The 23,944-nt window shown below is 45.3% G+C and overlaps 1 protein-coding gene and 1 pseudogene across 1 annotated transcript in view; one reads left to right on the top strand and one right to left on the bottom strand.

Annotated features, from left to right (window-relative positions):
- LOC122095474 (protein Shroom2-like) overlaps window positions 1-23,944 on the top strand; it is a 91,090-nt gene that overhangs the window by 860 nt on the left and 66,286 nt on the right. The window lies entirely within an intron of this gene.
- Window positions 18,770-19,091, bottom strand: LOC122095477 (annotated as a pseudogene).

The raw sequence follows: 23,944 nt of genomic DNA, 5'->3' as shown, positions 1-23,944 counted from the left end.
AGAACGACACGCGCGTGCACCTGTGCAAGGCGCACAGCCACGAACTCGTGTCTCGGGGGTGCTTCGGGTGGAAAAGGGGGTGATCCGTGTCTGGGGGAAGAGTGGAGCGCGTCCCCCCCCTCCTGCGCCCCTCGTCCTCAGAGCGAAGGTCCCTGGACAGGTAAATATCCTGGACGAGGAGAAGCTTTGGAAGAAGGTGACGTGCGGGGTGGAGCGGCCTGCCTCACTCGCCACCGCAGGAAGAAAGGAAAGGAAGCCTCACGCACCCCACAAGGAAGGTTTCGGGGGGTAGCATAGCTTTATTGTTCAAGCAGCCAATGAGACTACCTATTTCTCCAATTGGGTCTTCCTTTGCCTGCCTGCCTGCCTGTCTGTCTGTCTGTCTGTCTGTGTGTCTGTCTGCCTGTGTGTCTGTCTGTCTGCCTGTCTGTCTGTCTGTCTGTCTGCCTGCCTGCCTGCCTGTCTGTCTGTCTGCCTGTCTGTCTGTGTGTCTGTCTGCCTGTCTGTCTGCCTGCCTGCCTGCCTGCCTGCCTGTCTGCCTGCCTGTCTGTCTGTCTGCCTGCCTGCCTGTCTGCCTGCCTGTCTGCCTGCCTGTCTGCCTGCCTGTCTGTCTGTCTGCCTGTCTGTCTGCCTGCCTGTCTGCCTGCCTGTCTGTCTGTCAGCCTGCCTGCCTGCCTGCCTGTCTCTCTGTCTGCCTGCCTGCCTGTCTGTCTGTCTGTCTGTCTGTCTGCCTGTCTGCCTGTCTGTCTGCCTGCCTGCCTGCCTGTCTGCCTGCCTGCCTGCCTGCCTGCCTGTCTGCCTGCCTGCCTGCCTGTCTCTCTGTCTGCCTGTCTGCCTGTCTGTCTGTCTGCCTGCCTGTCTGTCTGTCTGTCTGCCTGCCTGCCTGTCTGCCTGTCTGTCTGCCTGCCTGCCTGTCTGTCTGTCTGCCTGCCTGTCTGCCTGCCTGCCTGCCTGCCTGTCTGTCTGTCTGCCTGTCTGCCTGTCTGCCTGCCTGCCTGTTTGTCTGTCTGTTTCTGTCTTGGTACCGGGACTCTAGATAAGTGCTCTGTTACTCAGCTTACCCCTAGCTCCTCTCACTTTTATGTTTACAAAACCAGAGACTTAGAGGGGAGACGTTGTTGTTGTTGTGCACTGGATTTATGTTGAACTCAGGAAAGAGGTGGGCATAGTTATAAATAAATCAGTTTGTACTCCTGTATCAAGCGGATTCTTTGAAAAGACAGTGGGCAGTCGTGTACTGCATACTTCTTTCAAAGTGCACTAGCTTGTGTTTTTCCTTTCTTTGTGGTGCTGTGGATCAAACCCAGGCCTGGCACATTCTAGGCAATTCTGTGGTCCTACCACTGAGCCCCATCGCTGGCCTGGGCTTTCCAATGAAGGTTGTAGAAGGCATTTCTGATGGCAGCGGTTAAAAAGGTATAAAAAAATTCATGCATTTCTTTCTTTTTTTTTTTTTTTTGAGATAAGTTCTAGGTATGAAACGCAGGCAATCTTGGAACTCTCAGCCTTCCATATGTCAGGATTATAAACATACACTCCCATACCTTGTGTCATCAATTTTAAAAGTCCAAACATGAAAAACTTGATTCTGTACATCTTCCCCAAACACAGCTTAATAGCAAGTGGAATAATTGTGGAACATTATTGATCATAGAGTCTTGCTTTTTGGTTTTGCACAGTAGAAACAGAACTTTGCCTGTTGTTTTTTACCAGACTTGAAAGAGGCTTAGCTGAGCTCTTTTGTATAAGTTATCCTGGTTCTAAAAAGTCTGCATTCTTAGCGGCCTCCTACTTCTCTTTGCTTTCTAGAAATTGAAGGAGGTGCTGAGCAAACCAGTAATACTAAGCTATACCATTGAGCTGTGTTCCCAGTTTTATTCTGTTTTTATATGTGTTCCAATGGGACTAGAAAAGTCTTGCTGGGTGCCAGCGGCTCACTCCTGTAATCCTAGGCTTAGATCTGAGGATCTGGGCAGGAAAAGTTTGTGAGACTCTTTAATTATTTCAGCAAAAAGCTGAACGAGGTGCTGTGGCTCAAGTGGTAGTACACTAGCCTTGAGAAAAGAAGCTTGGGGAAAGCATCCAGGCCCTGAGTTCAAGCCCTAGGATTGGTGCTTGCGCACACAAGCAGAAAAAAAAAGTGGTTTTGATGCTTCAGGGCATTGGAAATTCAGAACTGCTTGGGGCTTTTGTTTTGTATTTCTATGCATACTTAGGCTCACACACACATGCTATTGCACGGATGCTATTGCACATGTGTGTTTTTAACCACAGGTCTCACTTCATAATACCAGCAACATTCTTCATGTTTTACATACCTGTCTTTTCTCCTATATTGAGATCATCAATGTTACTTGCAAGATGGGAGAGAGGAGGGGAAAATTAACTGTTGCAACATCATTTCAAAGTGGCTGGAGGCATGGCTCAGTGGTAGAAGCCTTCCTGGCTAGCATACCTGAGTTCAAGCCCCAGTACTACCCTTCTACACCCAAAAGGACACTTTTAAAATGATAACTATGAAGCGTATGTTTGTGATCTCTTAAAAAGTACAAGGAGAAATCTAGGCGCAGCTGGCTCACGCCTGTACTCCAAGCTACTCAGGAAGCTGAGATCTGGGAGTCATAGATAGCTTGAAGCCAGCCTGGGCAGAAAAGTCTGGGACTCTTATCTCCAATTAACCAGCGAAAAGCTGGAAGTGAAGGTGTGGCTCAAGTAGTATTGGGCCAGGCTTAAGTAGCAAAGCCAAGGGAGAATTTAAGGCCCTGGGTTCAAGCCTTAGTGTCAGCATAAGAAAAAGGGGACGAGGACATGGGAGAGTAGATGTTATGGTAGATGCTGGGGAAACTTTTCTCACTAGAAATAAAATTTATCCGAGTTTTGAATTTTTCTTTTTCCAGTAGCATCTGGGGATAATTAAATACCAGTTCTTGTCATCTTTTCTTTTGTACTCAAGTCTTTGCAATTAAATAGTTATATACACAATTAAGATTCTTTATTATCCAATTTGCTCTTCAGCTGACTTGGGTTTGGGGGTAACTTGATCAAAAGTAAGATCACACATTGTCTTGATGGTAGTGTGGGTATCACTTGAATCATTTGGATGTCATTTGAAAGTCTCATAGGAGTCATGTCAAAATGGGGCTGGGGACTGGCGATGGAGGTCAGTGGTAGAGAGCTTGCCTGGCATGCATGGATTCTGGCTCCAACACTGCAAACAGGAAGAGATGTCAAAAACCAAGCTGACTGTGTTCTCAGGTACAGAATTTTCCTGTGCTCATTTTGTAGATGAAACAGCTGTTGGCCAAACGAGGTGAAATTGTGTATACCTTGTCACCACAGGCCTGGCAAGTCCTGGGAAGTCCTCTGGAAATTAGATGGTGATCCCACATAGCCATAATCAATATTGTGGTAACATCTGGGAGGGACAGGTTTGCGGCACTGATGTTCTTAACTGTCTCAGCTGAATCACCTCAGCTCCCGTAGGATAGCTGCTGGGTGCCTTCTAGACCCACGCAACAGCCTCTCTCCAAACTGAAGGCCATTGGCAGCGGTCTCCAGGAGTGATAACCACAATGGTGCCCAGACATTGTAAATCATTTTGCTAGGTTAAAAGTAGCTTGCTGCCTTTTGCTTTTAAAAGACTTCTCGTGGCTTAATTCTCCTTTTTCAAGACTTTGGGTGGTTTGTTGAGAAGCCTTTGCCATTTCCAGTGTTTGTGTGAAGCTCTGTTTTCTTCTCTAGCTTGCCCCTGAGAAACAGCTTTATTTACATAGTAAAACGCAAACAAATACTCGCTTCATCTGTGTGTGTGTGTGTTTTTTTTTTTTTTTTTGTAGCCAGAGAAAGGAAAAAGAAACAGGGAGTCTCTCATGCTGTGTTTTATAAGATTACAGAGTGTAAAGTCTGACTTTTGTCTCTGATGTGAAGTAAAAGGACACTTAGCATCCTGGAGAGAAACATTCAGGAAATTTGGGGAGCTCCGTTGAAGTCTAGCAAGGCGTCTGCTCAGATGGCCACAGGGTTCCAAACTGGTTACATTGCCACTGTACTTGTAGCTTCAGATCTTGTTGCCTTCAGCATACAAATCCAAAGCTAAAAGAACAAAACAAAACAAAACAACAAACTCCACACCCAAAACCTGTTGTCCTGTGCTGCTCTGGAAGAAAGAACAGGAATGCTTTTTCAGATTCCGGGTCTGCAGGACTTGTCAGCATTTTGGAAAGTGCATTGGGATGTGGGCGCTCCCAGGGTCTGTGAGAATACGGATGAGGATGTCTGTGGTCCTGCTGAATTTTTTTTTTTCTTCTTCTTTTCTTTTTTCTTTTTTGTTGATCCTGGGGTTGGAACTCAGGGGCTAGTGCTGTCCTTGAGCCAGAATTTAAACTTGGTTTTTTAAGCACTCAGTATTCAATAGTATGGTTTCCACTATTTAATTTATTTCCTCCTGCAGTGACATCAGACCTTCTTTATTAGCTCTGTCCTGGGCCTGCTTCATCTTTTAGTAGCTTGAAAGGTCAGTTCAACAGTTCAGCTTTCCGGGAGGAGCTTTCAGGGTGTCGCACTGCTGTAGCAATCTTTTATTTAAGTAGTTGAGATGATAATGAATTTGTTCTTTATTTTTATTGGTGCCACCTAAAGTAGTTATCATTGGTTCCATCTTAACTTGCAAATGTTCCTTGGCATCCTTTGGAAGACATTGCCAGGGTTTTCTTTTGTGGGATGTTATTTGTATCCATCTTAGTACATCTCACTTGTCTTTCAGGAAGGAGAGGTGCTTTGAATGAATTTGATTTCTTTTTTGCTGTACTTCTACCCTTTTTTGCTCTGAGGCTACGTCCTCATCAACTTTTGTTTCTGGATTTCTTTTTGATTGAGTTGACTTTCTTGGAAGCATTTGCTTCATCAGACATCTTGGATCAATTTATAACAATGTACTTTAAAAATCTCAATGGCTCCCGTCTGTCACCGCCGCCAATGGTCTTCCTCTCCCTTTTCTTTGCAGTGCTGGGGATAAAACCTTGGGCCTTGTTGTACTTCTGAGCTACATCCCCTGCCCAGCCCTGCTGGTTTGGCTTGTTCCTTTTCCTCTTGAATTCAGCCAGTGGGGGAAGAGCAGGGAGCTGTCTGAAAATGTCACCCCAGTGGCTTGGATTCCAAAGAGGCATTTACTGGATGCTTTAAGAAACATTAAATGCATCAGCTTGTCAAGAAGCCCCTGCGGCCTCAGGAATGTTTGCTAAGGGGTGAGGGTACAATGGACTCTAGGCCCTGCTTGTTTTGTTCTTAAGAGTCTCTGCTCCAGCACTACAGCCGGCCCTCCCTGCCCCCTCAAAAAAGCCAGAAACCAGGAAGTGTTTTCATTTAGGCCTGGCCTAAAGAGAGAGTTGTCACTGCTTTTCAGGTTACCTTTGGGGGAACAGAACAGAGCTATCAGGAGGGAGGGGGTGGCAGGATTTCAGGAGGGAGGGGGGTGGCAGGATTTCAGGAGGGAGGGGGTGCCAGGATTTCAGGAGGGAGGGGGTGGCAGGATTTCAGGAGGGAGGGGGTGGCAGGATTTCAGGAGGGAGGGGTGGCAGGATTGTTGCGTATGGGATGCCTGAGAGTGTTTACAGTCAGGCCCTGTGTGATTCCACCGTTTCAGGGCACTTCTGACTGTGAGAGCATTTCACAGAGTAGGAGACGGCCCTATTATGCGTCCTTTTTTTTTTTTAACCCCTGTGAAGTCTGAGTCTTGTGGGGTGCACATTATACTTATTGATATGTGGTCTGTAAAGTGTTAGCCGGAGTCCAAAAGGCAGAAGGGTCAGAACAAAGACAGGCTATCAGGGCTGAAATGCTCCCTTCTTTTAGTGGCTTTAAAAGTGGCCTCCAATTTAGAAGATCCTGTGGAATCCAGACTGAAATCTTGAGATTCAGGCAACAGCAGCCCTGGCTGGGCTGAATTGTTGTTCATTGTGTCCCTGGGTTTGACAAATTGATGCGGTCAAATGTCAGGTCAAGGTATTGTGTGTGTGTGTGTGTGTGCACGCATTCGTGTGCACGCACACACACACACACACACAGGTAGTGACACACACACACACACACACACACACACACACACACACACACACACAGAGGTAGTGAGACCTGAACTCAAGGCCTTTTGCTCTTGCTTGGCCTTTTACTCTGGGCTGGTACACTACCACTTGAGCCATACCTTTGTTCCTTGCTCTTTGCTGATTCATTTGAGATACGGGTCTCAGATTTTCTTTCTGCCCCAGCTGCCTTTGAACCAGGATCCTCACATCTTCTCAGCCCTTCGTGTAGCTCAGCATAACATGTTTGCGCCACCAGCGCCCTGTTCCAGATCAAGGTTTTGAAAAAGAAGAATCTATTGGGTCCCGCAGTAGGTGTGGGCTGGTGGAGCTACCCTGTGGATTTGGACTGACTTCTGTGTTACCCACAGTTTGTTGCCGACAAAACTGCTGATTTTGTGTGTGTCTGAGAAATGACGGCGGTGGGAGGTTCTGGAGGCTTGAGGTCTCTGCCTCAGCACAACTGAGGACTGTGGTCACAGTAAATCCTCAAAATTGTAAATCCCAGTCACTTTGTGATGTCAGTCACAGTGTTTTGTGGCGTATTAGGGACAAGGTAATTCTCAAGACTCCTTTGTCCTTGAGAATTAATAGCATAACGAAAGAACACAAGGTGAGTTTTCTTTCCTGTGTTGACAAACTTTTTCACTTGGGCAACCTGCCTTGCCAACTGGCTTTCAAATATATCTTTATTACCCTATCCCAGCCTGCAAATTAACTTGGCTTGGCCGAAGTGGAATCCTTGTTCTTCCAGAGCTGTTTTGGATAAGGGGGTGGGGGTGATCAGGCAAGGTACCAAGAGCTGGTAGCTGGCGGCTTGGAGGTTCAGCTCCTGCAGGATTCTTCCTCTCTGAGACATTAGTGTTTATGAGTCACACCTATAAATCCTGAGACTTCCACCACTATGAGAAAGCTATAAATTTAAGCTATGCATCCTGCCTTGGGTACTTGCTGAGTTCAGTCTTTGTGGTTGCACTTAGGTGCATTTCTTCAACGTGTCCTAACATTTATCTCTCTCTCTCTCTTTTTTTTTTTTTAAAGGAAAAGAACATTAGTTTGCCCAAGAGCTAGCTAGCAACATGTTGAATAACAAATAGTAGTTTTCTCCTCTGGTCATAATGAACTGGGGTGCCTTAATTCACTTTTATAGTTCATGGCCAAAGCAACTGGGATGTTGTCTGGCTTGGGAGCACTGTTCGGAATGTCTTTTGGAGTAGTCTGCACACCAAAGTTGTTTTGTGTCAGCATGCAAAGAAACCTGAATTTGTGACTGGATTTTTAGGAGTTGGGGAGGGGGAAGGGAAGGGCAGCCTTGGCTCTGTGGAACTTTTCCTTCTGCATAGCAGGCATTCTACAAGATAATTTTAGGGTATAAAGGCTGAATAGACTTTTTCCCCCAGGTTGTCTTTTACTTTCAAACATTGGTTAGGTGTGGAGCTTTACTTTGAGCAATAATTCTACAGGTTTCTGCTAGCCTTGGCTCTGTTTATATATGGAATCTGCAAACTTTATCCCACAAAGAAGGCTCTGCAAGAGCTCTGGGTTGCATGTTGCTTTGTGTGCCTTTTTTTTTTTTTTTTGGTGTCACTCCTGGGCTTGAACTCAGGGCTTGGGCGCTGCCCCTGAGCCTTTGTCCTCAAGGCTTGCTTGCTAGCACTTTACTACTTGAGCCATAGCTCCACTGCTGGCTTTTGGTGATTAATTGGAGATGAGTCTCAAGGACTTTCCTGCCTGGGCTGGCTTTGAACTTTGGTCCTCAGATCTCAGCCTCCTGATTTCCTAGGATTATAGGTGTGAGCCACTAGTGCCTGGCTCTTTGTGAAGCTTTTGAAAACAGGTGCAATGTTAGTGGGGTATCCAGGGTGTAGCTTCGTGGGAGGGCAGTTGCTTGGACTGTGTCTTGGGTTAGCTCTCCAGCACCACAGAAGGAAAAAAATAAAAATTAAAAGGTTGAACTCCAAAGTAAGTATGTTCTTAGTTGCAAAATAAAGGTGTTTATTTTTGTTTGTTTTTGTGGGGGCACCGGGAATTAGGCTTTTGATTAGCTTTTTCCACTCACAGCTGATCTACCACTTGAGCCACAGCTCCAGTCCAGAGAGGTCAGATTTTTGTTTTGTTTTGTGAATGGGGAGACCCTGGCTGTTACTGTGTGTGTGTGCATGTGTGTATGTGCGTGTGCACACATACTCTAATACTGGAGCTTGAACTCAGGGCCTTGTGTTGTCCCTTAGCTTTTTCTGCTTAGGGCTGGAATTCTACCATGTCAGTCACACCTTCACTTCCAGTTTTTTGTTGATTAGTCTCTTGAATTTCTCCCTCCCAGAAGGGCTTTAAACCCTAGTCATCAGATCTCGCGTGTCTGAGCAGCTAGGATTACAGGTATGGATGAGCCCTGGGCAACTTTCTTTGTTGTTGTTTTATTTTTGTTTTCCATTTGCTATTTTAATTCTCTGACTATGAAGTCGCAAGCAATCAAGCAGGAAAGATAGTTTATGTTGGATGAGAAAAAGGGAAATCAGTTCAGGATTGAGTAGGAAAGGTGAGATCACCTTTTGGCCAAAGGTGACTTTTTAAGAGTTTCCGATCAAAGACCAATTGTGAAGGTCAGGGAAAACAGGGTAGACTAATCTGCCATTAATGTGAAACAGCAACATTTTACTTGTGGGCAAAAAAAAAGGAAAAGTGTTAGTGTATTTTTTTTTTTTTGGCAGCACTAGGATTTGAACTCAGTGCTTTGTGTGTGCTTGGTTGCTGTATGGGGCATGGCTCCAGCAGGCTTTATTTGCAGGTGGAGTCTCATGGACTTTTCTACTCTGAATCTTGATCCTGCAGATCTCAGCCTCCTGAGTAGCTAGCATTATAGGCCCAGCCACTGTTGCCTAGTATATTTTCTCTTTTCTTTTTTTTTGTGGTACTTGTTTGAACAGAGTCTCACGCGTGCTAGGCAGGCTGCTCTACCACTGAGCCAAGCCCCAGCCTGCTTGTGCATCTTAACATTTTTAGTTTTGTTTTTATGTGTATCAAAGTGGCTCTTCGAAAGTATAAGTAACCAACTAGTTCTTCCCAGATGGTGACATTCTGGCAGCTCTACACAGTACTTCCCCTCTCTAGATATAACCAGAACTTTCTAGCTGATTCCTTTAGGTACATCTGGGGTTTTCCTCTGTTTTAATTAATTAACTAATTAATTGTACTGCTGCTGGGCCTGTTTGCTCTTAGTTGGCTTTTGAGCCCAAGGTTGTTGCTCTGTCACTTGAGCCACACTTCCACTTATTTTTGTCAGCCATCTGGCTTGAACTCTGGGCCTGGGCGCTGTCCCTCAGCTCTTCAGCTCAAGGCGAGCGCTCTACCACTTGAGCCACAGCGCCACTTCCAGTTTTCTGATGGTCAGTTGGAGATAAGAGTCTCACAGACTTTCCTGCCCGGGCTGGCTTTGAACCGCGATCCTCAGATCTCAGCCTCCTGAGTGGCTAGAAATTCAGGCCTGCGTCACTTGCACAAAAATGGTAGATTTTCTGTCTTACCTAACTGCTACTTTCTTTTGCTGGTTTCATCTCCCCCCACACCGACACGTCCCTTCCAGCAACTCGCATCTTTCAGCGTGCAGAGTTGGACATACAGGTCTGGTGCGGATGATATTTTCTTTAGTCCCTGTCTTCTCTCCGGTGCGGCTCACTATTGGATTACATTTCTCAGCTTCCCTTCCTTGCAAACTAGTTCTACTCTGAAATGCAAGGGGTAGTGAGGCCTTTTATACTTCCCCCCTACTGTCGGGGCTCGAATGTGGATAGATCCTGGGTAGAGTTTTATCAGCTTGTGTCCCTGAATAATTGAGGAGGTGACTGCCCAGGGTGTGGTGTGCCCTGTGCAAATAGTTACCATCACATGAGCAACACACACACACACACACACACACACACACACACAAGTACAGGTACAGGTTTTTGTTCTAGGATTACTTGTTATCACTAGCCTGTTCTAGGACATGAAATCCTGAGAGAAATCAAAAGTTGCCCCTTTATCCAGTAAGTTCCCATTTTAAGAGCTGAAATTTAGAGCATTTTATTGACTCCATACGGCAGACGGGAGGGATTATTTATTTGGTTGAAGGAATCACCGTGGGTGTCCAATTAGCACATAGCTGATTCCCCACATACTTATTATATAAAACGAGACCTTGACACCCATGGCATCCCAGTTTTTTGTGTTTTTTTTTTTTTCCCTCCTGGATAACTTAAATGGATAACTTAAAATTTCCTTTGGTCTTGCTTTCCTCCTCCTCTCTCTCCTTGTGTATGGGATCCCTGGAGAGGTAGAGCAAGAAGCTGGGGAAATGCCCAGGGAAAGATGATTAGCCTTCAGGTAGGGCTGGCCAGACGCAGAGGAGGGTGGGTGGGTGGCTTCCTGTTGGAAGGATTTCAGAGCTTGGACCTTTCTCTTGGCTGTTCTGTCCTTTTCTTTTTCCATGAGTTCAAGTACAGAACATGTCGCCCTGGGAGGCCTACACATTGCGTTCTCATTAACCCTGGAGCGCCTTTATCAGATTAGTTACAGGCCTATATGGCAAGATTGTTTTTTTCCCCTTGAAGAAGGGCATACCGATGCATGAGTTAGACCTACAATGAGAAGGGACTATGCAGAGATGAAGAGGAGACCAGGACCCCAGTTATCCCCCCGGCCTCCAAAAGTCGGTGGTGATTCTTTGTTCTGTAACTGGTGAAATTGTGCCCCAGTGTTAATTGTGCATATGTTTGTAAACTTATAAGCAGTGATATTTATCACAGTAATATTTATTTCTTTTTGTTGTGGCAAAAACATTAAATGGTACTTAGGTTAGCTACAGCTACGGCTGTTCAGTGGAAAGCACATCCTACTATGCTCAAGGCTTAGATTTGATCCCTAGTACTGCAAAAAAAAATTCTTTGAAAAACAAAAAATCAAGGAAAAGATTGATCAGTAGTCCAAATACGTTATTATCTCATTTGTAGAAGTATTGGTTGTATTGATTTTCAAGTCCTCTACTTCCATGTTCTGTGGAATTCTTTGTTAGAACCTACCTATTAAGTACTTGGAGGTAATTCGCTTAAGAACTACATTGTCTCATGAGGAGCTGGTGGCTTATAAATGTCATCCTAGCTACACAGGAGGCCGAGATCTGAGATTGTGGTTCAAAGCCAAGTAGGGCAGAAAAGTCTGAGAGACTTATCTCCAATTAATCAGCAAAAAGCGCACATGGAAGTGGAGCTCAAGTGGCAGAGCACCAGCCTCGAGCATAACAACTAAGGGACAGTGCCTAGGCCTTGATTTCAAGGCCCAGTACCGGCACCAAAGAAAAAAAAATCAGTTTTCTAGGGTTCCTGGAGTATAGGAAGAGCTCAGAATAATGACTGGGCTGATCTTAGGGATCTTGACTGTGCATTTCTGGAAGGGGTCTGCCATCTCATCATTTTATGTACGAGATGCAATCCGTATCCATGAAACCTTAAGCGGGAGTTGGTGGCATGAAGTTTTGGCTAACGACACAAAGGGTTCTACTGGGCAGGTGCCTGAGTTTGGTTAGAGCTGTCCCAAAGTTTTTCTACCCCTAGGGAGAAATTCTAGTCATAAACTGACCACTAATTACCTGGTCCCATGGAGGAATGGCTGTGGGAGGTAGTAGGGAGGAGGTAGGATGCGTGAGTGTCTCCTAGGGTTGTGCTTTCTTTCCAAGCTGACCTGCCTCTGTAATAGCAAGTTTGAAGCCCGGAGTTCAGTCTCCAGGACACACACACACGCACACACACCCAGAACAGAATAGAATAAAAATATTGTCAATGGTTTTGGAATCAGATGAGATATTAAAACGTTCCGTTTGAACCCTTGGAATGTTAAGAAATGACAGTTTAGACTTCCTGTGGCTCAGCCTTTGAAGGCCCTGCTTCCATTTCCAACACTGAATGTGGGGGTTGGCGGGACAGTTGAGTGGAGATTTTGTCATGATGGACCGTTTTTCAAGTTTCGCAAATTTAGCTTTTTCTCCATAGGTACATAAACAAACACTGCTATGGCTGGGCACTGGTAGCTTGTACCTGTAATCCTCGTTACTCAAGAGGTTGAGATCTGAAGATTGGGGTTTGAAGCCAGCCTGGGCAGGAAAGCACTGGAGACTCTTACTTCCCGTTAACCATCAAAAAGCTAAAAGTAGAGCTGTGGCTCAAGTGGTAGAGAGCTAGCCTTGAGCAATAAAGCTCAGGGACAGCACCTAGGCCCGGTGTTCAAACTCAAGACAGGCATACACCAAAACAAAACAAACTCCAGCTCTAGCTTTGGAAAAGCTGAGCATGGTAGGTTGATTGACATGTCAGGCTTTTAAAATTTCGACTAGTTTATTGTTTTGTGCTTGTCCTGCTTGAGCTGGCTTTGAACCTTGATGCTTAGATCTCTGCTTCCTGAGTAGCTAGGATTACAGGCATGAACCACAAGTGGCAGGCACATATGTCTGTCTTTTTTTAAAAAAAGGGTTTTTTTGGTGGTTTTTTTTATATGTGCAGCTTAATACTTTCATTATGTTTAGAGGGCCTGAATTAAAGTTTGGAAAGAAAACATCTGGACTTGAAAAGATCTGCTTGCTACTGCTGCAGTCATATTTATTTTGTGTTGATTTAACAACAGAGATTATACACAGCTGATCCTGCTTATAGTTTAGGAGCTGGAAAGGGGGGGGAGCAGGAATTGTTTCTGTGCTCCCCCACCCCGTTTTCAGTGGATTATGTTTTTGGAGAAAAGTAATTAAAACTTTACACCAGGATTCATAGTTGTGAAATGTAAACCACAAGGATACATTTTTACATTCTTTCCTGGTTCCCAGAGTTGCTTTTTCTTGCGCCTCCAGGCCTTGAACTCCTTTGTTTTGACAGGAGTTTAATTTTCAAATTACCAGTGCTGTAATTGCAGCTCTGAAAAAATATTTAATTCATATGAAAACTCCTTGCTGTTCCCCCCCCCTTCTTTCCAGCTGTTTATACAATGGGCTTTTCTAGCTCGTTTCCTTTGCCCTCTGCCTGGAGCATTGGTTTTTCTCAGAGACCTGCAGTTATCTTGCATGGTCTCACACACCTTCTGAAAATAAAGGTATATATTAAGCCTGCAGCTGTGGTGCCTCATGAGTGAAATCCCAGCTGCTCAAGAAGCTGAGATCTGAGGATGCAGATTGGAAAGCTAGTCTAGGCTGGAAAGTCTGTGAGACTCTAACCTCAATTAGCCATCGCAAAAGCCGTAAGTGGAAATGTGACTCAAGTGGGAGAGCACTAGCCTTGAGTGGAAAAAGCTTCATGCAAATTCCATGCTCTCTGTTGGAGTCCTACTTCAGCCCAACAACAACAAAAAATGTGCACATATGTAACACACTTGGATTTGTGCAGCCTCAGCTTCTTTTCTGAACTGCAGGATAGCTCTGGGGCGTGGCTAAGGCCTTTCAAACACAAGATCCAAAATGAAAGCTTTTACATTTTCTAATTCCCCCATCTGTATTTCTAATTTTTTTAAAAACAGAAAATGCCAGTGCATTAAGCTTTTGTTGTTATTCTGGAAATGGTATTGTGGCTTGAATTCAGGGCCTCATGCTTGGCTTTTCTCCCTCAATGCTAGCGATCTACCATTTGAGCCATACCTCCATTTCTTTTATTGGTTAATTGGAAATGAGAGTGTCTCAGATTTGTCTACCTGGGCTGGTTTCTAACCACAATCCTGAGATCTCTCAGCCTCCTGAGTAGCTAGAATTATCAGTGGCTGGCCCAACTTTCTTTCACTGGTTGAACTCATCATCTTTCACTCATCTGGCTTGCTTGCTTATGGTGGGTGCTCTACCAGTTGAGCCACACCAGATTTGCTAGTCGACTGGAAATAGAGTCTCTGGGAATTTTATGCCTGGGCTAGCTTAGAACCTCAGTTCTGCAGGTGTCAGTCTCCTAAATTGCTAATATTATAGGCTTGAGCTACCATGCCCAGGCTTCAGAGAGCTTGGGAAAACTGCATCCTGGATTTGAGTTGGGGTGATTTGCAAGAAAGGCAATGGGGGCTGGGAAGGTGGCTCAGTGGTAGAGCGCTTGCCTTGCATGCTCGAGGCCCTGGGTTCGATTCCTCAGCACCACATAAGCAAAAAGAAAAAAGCCGGAAGTGGTGCTGTGGCTCAAGTGGTAGAGCGCTAGCCTTGAGCTGAAGAGCTGAGGGACAGCGCCCAGGCCCAGAGTTCAGGCCCACGACCGGATCCCCCCCACCCCCCCAAAAAAGAAAGGCAATGGATTTGGAGGGTGAAGTTTTGAGATATTTTCTCATGAACTCTGGAGTACTTGGTACAAAAAGGTGGATTTGCTTATTTTTTAAACATCTAATGTGTATCCCAAAGCCCAGGCGTTTTCTAGGATTTTGGTTCAGCTTCAGCCTGGTGGTTGTAATAAACATTGCATCTCCCCGTATTTGCTGGTTTGTGTTTGGTATATAGAGTGAAAATGGGTAGAGAACTAAGAAATGCCCTGTGATTATATCTCCAGCCAATGATCTGCATAAGAAATGAGCCAGAGAGCAGGTAGATGAGTGCCAGGCGGCAGGCGGCCTAGAGAGGGTTAGGGAGAGAGAAAGGCTGCTCATGATCATGGCTTTTCTTTTTTTTTTTTTTGCTTATGTGGTGCTGAGGAATCGAACCCAGGGCCTCTGGCATGCAAGGCAAGCGCTCTACCACTGAGCCACCTTCCCAGCCCCCATGGCTTTCTTTAGGATAATGACAATGGTTGCTTTCCTGGCTTTTTACTTCCTCCTGTGATATAACCTGCCTTTCAAAAAAACCTTTGAAGGTCCACAGTCCTGTGAACCCCAGAGTTGTTTTTTTAAAAAAAGAGGCTTTTGAGATGTTCTCAGCCAGAGGGCCCGAGCTGATTTGGGAGGGGGGCGGCTTGACTTTGCAGTGGTGCTGGTCCTGGGCCGCTGGAGCGCCTGCCTTGTTCTTACAGCATTTCCCCTTGCGTGTGGACAGAACCTTATAGAGAGCTTCACTCTGTGCACACACTGCACATTGTGTTCCCTTAGCCCTTTTCTTACATTTTTTCTTTACTAAAAGGCCTTGCCTTCCCTTTGCTTTCCCGCTCAAGGCTAGTGCTCTACCACTTGAGCCAGCCCTCTACTTCCAGCTTTTTGCTAGCTTATTGGAGATAAGGTAGCTAGGATTACAGATGAAATCTGGGCAGCCGTAAGATAACCAGGAGCCACCTTTTTGTTGTTGTTGTGTGTCGGTCGTGGGCCTTGAACTCTGGGCCTGGGCGCTGTCCCTCAGCTCTTCAGCTCAAGGCTAGCGCTCTACCGCTTGAGCCACAGCGCCACTTCCAGTTTTCTAGTGACTTATTGGAGATAAGAGTCTCATGGATTTTCTTGCCTGGGCTGGCTTTGAACCGTGATCCTCAGATCTCAGCTTCCTGAGTAGCTAGGATTACAGGCGTGAGCCACCTTCCCCGCTGTTGTTTTTATAGTTAAAATGTTCCAGATTCTATTAGGTAGTAAAACTGTTCATTATCAACCATTCAGACTGGCATCTAACTTAGACCTAGGATGTTCCCTAGGTGGTGGAAGACTGGTTTTGAGTGAACAGGAGGAACTTCCTGTCACCTCTTCATTCTCTTCCAAAGAATATACCTCTGGGCTGGGCGTGTGGCTCAGTGGTAGGAGTGCCTAGCCCTGGGTTCAGTAGAAAGGGCAAGCTAATTCAAAGCAATCTCTTGAGAAGTTGCTCCAGATGGATTGGAATACAAAGCATGCCTAGTACCTGAGTGAGCAATTTCAATAACTTTGGAGAAAGTTACTGTCCCTGGAAAGGTTTATGGGGTCATCTGAAATTCAGCCCCCACCTCACCCTTCAGACCTCCTGAACATGAGGATGCCTCCTCCCTTGCAACTTAAAGCTGTAATTGGAACATTTAACTAGATTTTTTTTTTTGTACTCCAGCTGTGGTTTGCCCAGCACGTACTAGACTCTGTGTTTGACCCTCAGGCTACGTAGATGGTAGATGCAGATAGACAGATAAGCCTCCTCTACCTGGTGGGAGAGTTAGAGTGGATAACAAATAAACAGCCTTCTCATTTCCAAAATACCTGTGGGACTTTTCCAGTTGGGATCTGATTTAGCTCCTGCCTTGGTGTTTTCTTGCATCTGATGTTTTTATTTACTTATCTATCTGTCCATTTATTTATTTTTATTTTTATTTATTTATTTTTTGGGTCCGGTCGTGGTGCCTGAACTCTGGGCCTGGTCATAGTCCCTTAGCTTTTTCCACTTGAACCTGATGGTTTACCACTGAAGCTACAGCTCCACCTTTGGCCTTTTGCTGGTTAATTGGAGATTCTCACGACTTTCCTACATGGGCTGGCTTTAGACTATCATCCTCACATCTCAGCCTCCTAAGTAGCTAGGATTACACTAGACCCTGTACCTGGCTCTATTGTCAGCCTTAAAAAAATAGTTATTATTGATTGATTGATTTTTGTTGTCTGGCTTTGTTCTTGGCTAGTTTTGAACTGTGACTCTTTACATCTCAGCCTCCAGAGTAGGTAGCGTTACAGGCGTGGGTCACCAGCGCCTGGCTCAAGCTGGCTCCTGTAGCAGAGACAGTTTGTGGCTCACCCTTAACTCTCTCTACCTTCTGCAGTGTAGGCTCCAGGGCAGTGGTGTGGCCGGTGGGTCAAGGCAGCTTGCCGTGCCCCTCTGCGTCTTCTTCCGTAATGGCCGAGCTGCTGCAGGCCTGCCTTCTCGCGTTCTTTCCCTACCACCTTTGGTCTGTGTTGCTGAGCCTAGTTCCCATCCTCCTCCTTCATTCCCATCCTCCTTCATTCCCATCCTCCTCCTCTCCAGGGCCGGACGTGAGCCATGAGTGGCACTTTCCTGCTAACCCACCTGCGAACTACAGGTCTGCACACTGCCTCCTAGAGTCTCCTTTCCCTACTGCTCACCCACTGAAGTCTGTGGCTCTCTTCAGCTCACCTGCAACTCCTGGGATTTCCAAGTTCTCATCCCTTAAGGTTTGGAAAGAGCCTACAGCGCAAACCTTTCTATTTACACGGCCATCACCCCAGCCTCTTTTCCTCCTTCCGACTTCCGTGGCAGCAAGGAAGAATGTAGGATGTGTGATATATGTTTTTGTGGGTTATGGGACTTGAACTCAGGGCCTAGGTGCTGTTCCTGAGTTCTTTTGCTCAAGGCCAGCCCTCTACCGCCTTCAGCCGCAGCTCTACTTCTTGTTTTCTGGTGTTTAATTGGAGCTATGAGCCTCACTGACTTTCTTGCCCTGGGTGGCTTTGAACCACGATTCTCTAGTTCTCAGTCTCCTAAGTAGCTAGGATTATGGTCTGAGCCACTGGCACCAGCTTTACATGTGTCTTTTCCTCTGCAGCTAGTGACCATTTCAAGGCAGGCCTAGGCAGCACACCTTTCCCACGTGACCACGGTCAGGGACCACACTACTCAGAAAGGGTTCTGGGGTTTGGAAGAGTAATTGGAGAAAAGAGGCTTAGGGTGTGTCCTGCCTAGGATGACTCTGATGCCTAAACCTCACATCTCAAACCCTAGCTGAGGAGCTAGGGTTTCATACATAGGCCACTGCTGCCTGAGTCTTGTACCTTTCTTTTTCTCCTACTTACTTCCCTTCTGTCTTTCCTTTCTGATCTCGCCTTCCTTCATTTGGATCATGTCTCTGTTTCCATGCATCCTTTCTTTCTCTTTGCTTCCTTTGTTCTGGCCTTACATTTTTTGGTTGGTCGTAGGGCTCGAACTCTGGTCCTGGGTTCTGTCCCTGAGCTCTTCAGCTCTAGTTAGTGTTCTACCACTTTAAGCCACAGCACCACTAGCCCTTCCTTTTTTTTTTTTAATGTAATTTTTGTTTTTAATTATCTTGTCTTATGGCCACATAATTTACGAAGTATCTACTCTACTTGAATCCTTTTCTCTAAGAAATTGGCAAAAAAAACCACCACTATCAATCACACATACACAGTAATTCCACAATTTTGTGTTTCTGAATAGCTGCTTAAAGACAACCGTAAATTATAACTTTGTCTGTCTTAGTAAAGAATTCAAAAGTACAGTTGCTATTGTATCTATTATGGACACTATAAAAGCATCTGAACTTACAGATCAACTATAAAATGTGAGAGGTGTTAAATATTCTTTGTTTGATATTCATACATAAGTCACACTACAATGCCTTTCAATTAGTAAAAGGCAGATTTCAGACAGGAAATTCTAACCAGTTAAGACCAAAAATATAGACACTGCTTTCTTATCTTCGACCATTGTCTTTAACAGGCTAGTGATCATAAATTGAAACATAAGTGAATCTTGCTTGCTTCTGAGACAGTGAAGGGATTTCCCCAGTGTTTTCGTACTAGCTATAGAAGTCTAAGTTTAAAACCAATTGGAGATGGTATTATTCCCTATCTTGCTGAAAAACTGAACATGATGAAGTCCAATCATATCACAGAAAGGGAAAACAATGACAGTATTTTTAAAGATCATATTCACTTAAGCACAAGCCAGTTTTACTTAAATCAGGATTGTCTAAGAAAAACATTCTGTCAGCCATTCATGATCTACATTCTGAGGTTGGAGGTCAATTAAATTAGGGTACGCATTGAAAAGCCATGAGACCTTTGTTTTGCAGTACACAAGGTACTGACTATTGCTCATTTGTAGCTTTTTTGAGAGACCCTATCAAGTCTGCCCTTTCTCCCTTCTTAATGCCAGCAAAGATCATTTTTGTTCCAGGGATGTACTTTTTGGAATTCTCCAAATACTCCATCAGTATATCATCACCTCAGATGATTCTTTTGTTTATGTTGGCATCTGTGTAAGAGAATCCAGTTGCTTGACCTGTCTCCTGAACAAACAGACCTTGGAGATTGGGCGTGGTCTTGTGCTTGCCTCCCTAGTCAATGGTGCAGCATTAGGCACTGGGAATTCTGAACAAAAATCTTCTTGCCTTTCTCAGCATCCCCCATTTATTTATTTATTCATTCATTCATTTATTCATTCATTCATTCATTTATTTAATTTATTTGTTGGTCATAGGCCCTTGAACTCAGGGCCTAGGCACTGTGTCTGAGGTTTTTCTACTCAAGGCTAATATTGCTCTACCACTTCTACCACTTTGAGCCACAGTGTCACTTCTGGGTTTTCTGGTGGTTATTTGGAGATAAGAGTCTCACAGACTTTCCTGCCCTGGCTGGCTTCGAACTGTGATCCTCAGATCTCAGCCTCTTGAGTAGCTAGGATGACAGGCGTGAACCACTGATGCCCAGCAACATCACCCATTTTAAATTTGCTCTTTCATTGCTATCATGAGAAAGAAAGCCACTCAGGAAGCTGGGTGTCCCACGCCCTAAGCCTCACTTTTTCTTACTTATTTTCCATTAGTTTCTCTCCATCTCTTTGTCCATTCCCTCCCAGCTTGCTTTTTCCCTTTCTCTCTCCTTTTCCTGTTTTTAAAAAATCTTTACTACTCACCTCTTTCTTCACCTTTCTTCCTTTGTTTCTTTGTCTAGTAGTCCTTCCTTCAGAGTAGTTTCTCTAGTGTTCACTTCTCCAATGCATTGTTAAACTGAGAAACGTATTAAGCAAAAATAATTTGGGGATGAGAGACAGAGCCTTAAAAAATAGTGTAGAGGGGTGAGAATGTTTCCTGTTGGTACTGGGATTGAACTCTGAGCCTTGCACTTGGCTTTTTCCCATCCTGGCTGAAAGTACCACTTAAGCCATGCCTCCATGTTCAGCTTTTTGGCTAGCTCATTTGGAGATAAGTCTTAGGAAATTTTTTTTTGCCAGGGTGGGCTTTGAACCATGGTCCTTAGATCTATCAGAGCCTCCTGAGGAGCAGCTACTGGTTCACTGCTAGTAGCAAGCAGTGAGTTGAGCTATGTGGACCAGTCCCGTTGAGTTCAAAGGGAGCACCGGTCTAACCTGCAGGAGGCGGATGTAGAAACGTCCCATGGGATTAGAAGGACACCAAATCCAGCTGCCAGGACTCCTGGAGGCATTGGGAAGACTTGACTGCAATGCATGAGCCCCTTGGCTTGCAGCTGTGGTTTCTGAGGAAAGCTGAGGTCTGGGGCAGTTTTATCCCTTGTGGGATTTTAGCTGGCTTTGCCGAACTTAGGTTGGCAGTTCGTTTTTGTGTTTCATTAATTTTCATGATTACTTTTATTGTTTTCTACTCCCCTTTTGTGTTGGCAGTTCTTCATGCCCAGTTTCACAGCCCCTTTTTCTTGTATCTGAAAGGTGGGATGGTCATTTCCTAAATGTTGTTATATAATGTGTCACAAACCTCATGATTTTAGGAAGTGAATTTTTTTTTTTTTTTTGCCTGTAGTAAATATAGTAAAGCTTCTTGAAGCCAGCTATCCAAAATTTAGGCCCTTTTGCCCCTAGAGAAGTGTGGGACCAGGAACGGAAAGGACATCGATCACCTGTCCTTCTCATCCACATAGCAAGGGGTGCCATTTCCCACTGCTCCCCATGATCGTCCCCCTGTGCAGGAGGGTGCATGGGCCTTGCTTGGGCAGCACCCACACCCAACTTGCTCTCTGCTGGCATCCTGGATACCAACTGTCACGCAGGCCCTGTGTGCTTCCTGACTGGTGGTGTCCACGGATGTTGAAAGAGAGTTCCTCACTGGAAGGCTCTGATCCACAGCTGGAAGACCGGCTTACCCATCCTGACGCTCTCTCTCATTGGCAGCAACATGAATTGCACCTTGGACAGTTACCTAAGCACCCAGAAGGGAGGAAGATTGCTTTGTTTAGCTTCCTACTTTGTGTAGTTCGGTATTGCTTCTTATTTTATATGACTTGATTTTGAACTTATTTTATATGAATAGTTACTGTGTATGAAGACTGTTGATATTGTTAAAAATAACTCAAAGTCTTGGAGTGTCACATAAAATAAGGATACCAACTTGAACTCTGGCAAGGACCTCTGGCAAGGCAACGTTTACTTTTGCAGAAACACGGACCATCAGCCCAAAATTTGGCAAGCGAGCACCCAAAGCAAGCAGGTTGCTCTCTCGTTAGCCCTAACCCAGCAGGCCCAGCCCTCTGCTTGCATTGGCTGAGCACAGGTTCACACTCTGCAAAAGGGTGTGGTTTAATTCACAGTGGAACCAAAAATGTGAGAAGCTTTTAGCAGAATGTCTTATAAAGAACAGCTGGAAAAGGATATAACTAAAATGTGATTAACAAGGGCCAGGTCAGCTGGCCAGAGCAAGAACTTCTCAGAAAAAACAATTGTCTCAAGATTAGCAGGAAGGAAGCAAACTATTTGAGGCTTTTCTCACAGGATCCCACACGCCAGCGTCGCCCTGGCAGCCTGCTCCTGCCTTACTGAAAGACCGATGTGCAGGAAGGAAATTGGCTTCCTCAGCCTTCTCAATTGTTGGTGTGGTGGAATTGTCCTGATTTTGTCTGATAAGAAAGAGATGCAGTTTGATTTTGGTAGAAGTTATCTTCCTTTCTCATAAAGACTGTACATCCTGATGTGGTCTTAAGCTTCTCCAGTCCCTGTATTGAACCTGAGGCAGGAGGCTGGAGAGTTGAAGGCCCGCTTAGGTTACAAGGTGAGACCCTGTGTTCAGAAGCCAAGGGCTGGAGGGTGTAGCTCAGTGACAGAGCAGTGTTCATGACAGAACAGTCTTCCACAGGCTCCGTGTTCTTTGTATCATTGCAAAAGCAAAGAAGAAAGAGAAGGAGGAGGAGGAGCAAGAAGAGAAAACTACTTCCTAGTTTCCACTCTCTGGCACTGTGGAGTACTGGATTTTCTCCATGAGACAGGTCCCGAGAGCTGTGTTGCAAGAGCGGTGATGCTGCAGAGCCGGCACTTTTCCATGCCTTGGAGCTGGGGCACGTGCTGTCTGTGGCTTTCATGCTCGTGTCTGTGCTATGGGCCTGTCTTTTCCTGGGCTGGACCCTTGTCTCTTGCTGAGAGAGCTGACAAATAGGGACTGTATACATTTTCTCTTCTTTTCCTTTTTTTTTTTTTTTTGTTGCTGGTTCTGGGGCTTGCACTCAGCCCTTCATTTTTTTCTGTTCAGGTCTGGTGCTCTACCACTTGAATCACAGCTCCATTTCAGGCTTTTTGGTGGTGAATTGTAGATAAGAATGTCATGGACTTTCCTGCCCAAGTTGGCTTTCAATTGTGATCCACAGATCTCAGGCGCCCGAGTAGCTAGGATGACAGGCGTGGGGCACAGGTGCATGGCTGTCTGCGTTTCCTATGCTTGCAGCTAGGTGCTTCGAGAGTGATCTGTTGGAAAAGACTCCATTCTGAGAGTAATACAGTTTTCCCTCTTTTTGAAACGAGACTTAGCTATGTTCTTGCTAGGCAGCCTTCTGAGTGCTGGGATTACAACGCTGCACTCTGAGAGATTAAGACATATTAAAGAACAGTTGTCCAGCTAAAACATTTCCTTCGACTTGGATTCCTTTTTATTCAGTTATTTATTTGCTTTTGCAGACCTGGGGATTGAATCCAGCCCCTCCTTCAAGCGCGCTACCAACTCGAGCTTTGCTCCCGGACCTTTTGTTCGTATTTTGTTTTTGAGGCAAAGTCTCAGAAGCGCATCCCAGGATGGCCTTCAACTTGCAGCCCTCCTGCCTGAATTCCACTTTGCAGGAATTACAGGCTTTGTTTCGAGCAGTACTGGGATTTGAACTGAAGATGTTGGGGTTTTTTTAGGCATGCACTCTGCCGCTTGGGTTACATTTCTAGCCCCTTATGCCTCAGTTATTTTTCAAAGATCGTCTTGTGCATTTGTGTCCCCAGGGGGCCAGCCTGAGACCATAATCCTTCTGCCTACAGTCTCCTATATAGCTGATATTACAAGGGTGTGCTGCCACACACATTTGATTGATAGGATCTTCCAGGCTTTTATAGGCTGGCCTAGGGCCACAGTCCTCTCAATTTCTGCCACCCAGGTAGCTGGGATTGGAGGGATGAGCCACTGTGAATGGCCTGACTTTTATTTTTATTTATTTATTTGTCCAGTCGTGGGGCCTGAACTCTGGGCCTGGGCGCTGTCCCTCAGCTCTTCAGCTCAAGGCTAGTGCTCTACCACTTGAGCCACAGCACCACTTCCGGCTTTTTTTCTTTTTGCTTATGTGGTGCTGGGGAATCGAACCCAGGGCCTCATGCATGCAAGGCAAGCGCTCTACGACTGAGCCACCTTCCCAGCCCCTGACTTGTATTTTTGAGACCAGAGTTTCCTAGGTTGGTTTGGAAATTTGGTTTGTAGCCCAGGCCGCTTTAAAACTCACAGTTCTCTCATTGAATCTCGAGTTGTGAGATTATAATCCTCCCTTTAATAAAACAGCTTAAGTCACAGTGATGCTGCAAAGAAATACAGGAGACATGTGGCTGGGCTTTCTTGGAAGGGAAGATTAGAGGTGTCTTTCCATGGAAATAACCAGCCAGCTGCTTCTGCTGAGATTGAATCCGTAATTATTATTTCAGTCCCACAAGAATGACAAGGTAGCTGAAGTAGAGGTATTGCTATTATTAACATTTACAAAGATGTTTTTTTTCTTTTCCTTTTTCTCTTTACTGGGGTTTGAACTCACTGCATTCTCACTGGCTTTTTTCACTCAAGGATACTGCCCTACTACGTGAGCCACATTTCACCTCTTGTCTCTGCTGATTAATTGCAGATATGAATCTTGGGCTTTCCTGCCTGGGCTGGCTTTGAACCACCATCCTGAGATCTCAGCTTACCTGAGTAGCTAGGATTACAGGTGTGAGCCACTAGGCCGCTGGGTTTTTTTTTTTTTTTTAATGTTTTAATTTTTTTTGGTAGTACCGAGTTTAA

The sequence above is a fragment of the Dipodomys spectabilis genome, unplaced genomic scaffold (assembly GCF_019054845.1).
Source record: "Dipodomys spectabilis isolate Male_0828 unplaced genomic scaffold, ASM1905484v1 ptg000352l, whole genome shotgun sequence".
Taxonomy (NCBI): Eukaryota; Metazoa; Chordata; class Mammalia; order Rodentia; family Heteromyidae; genus Dipodomys; species Dipodomys spectabilis.
Note: the sequence above shows the minus strand (reverse complement) of the source record. Positions and strands in the feature narration are given on the sequence as shown.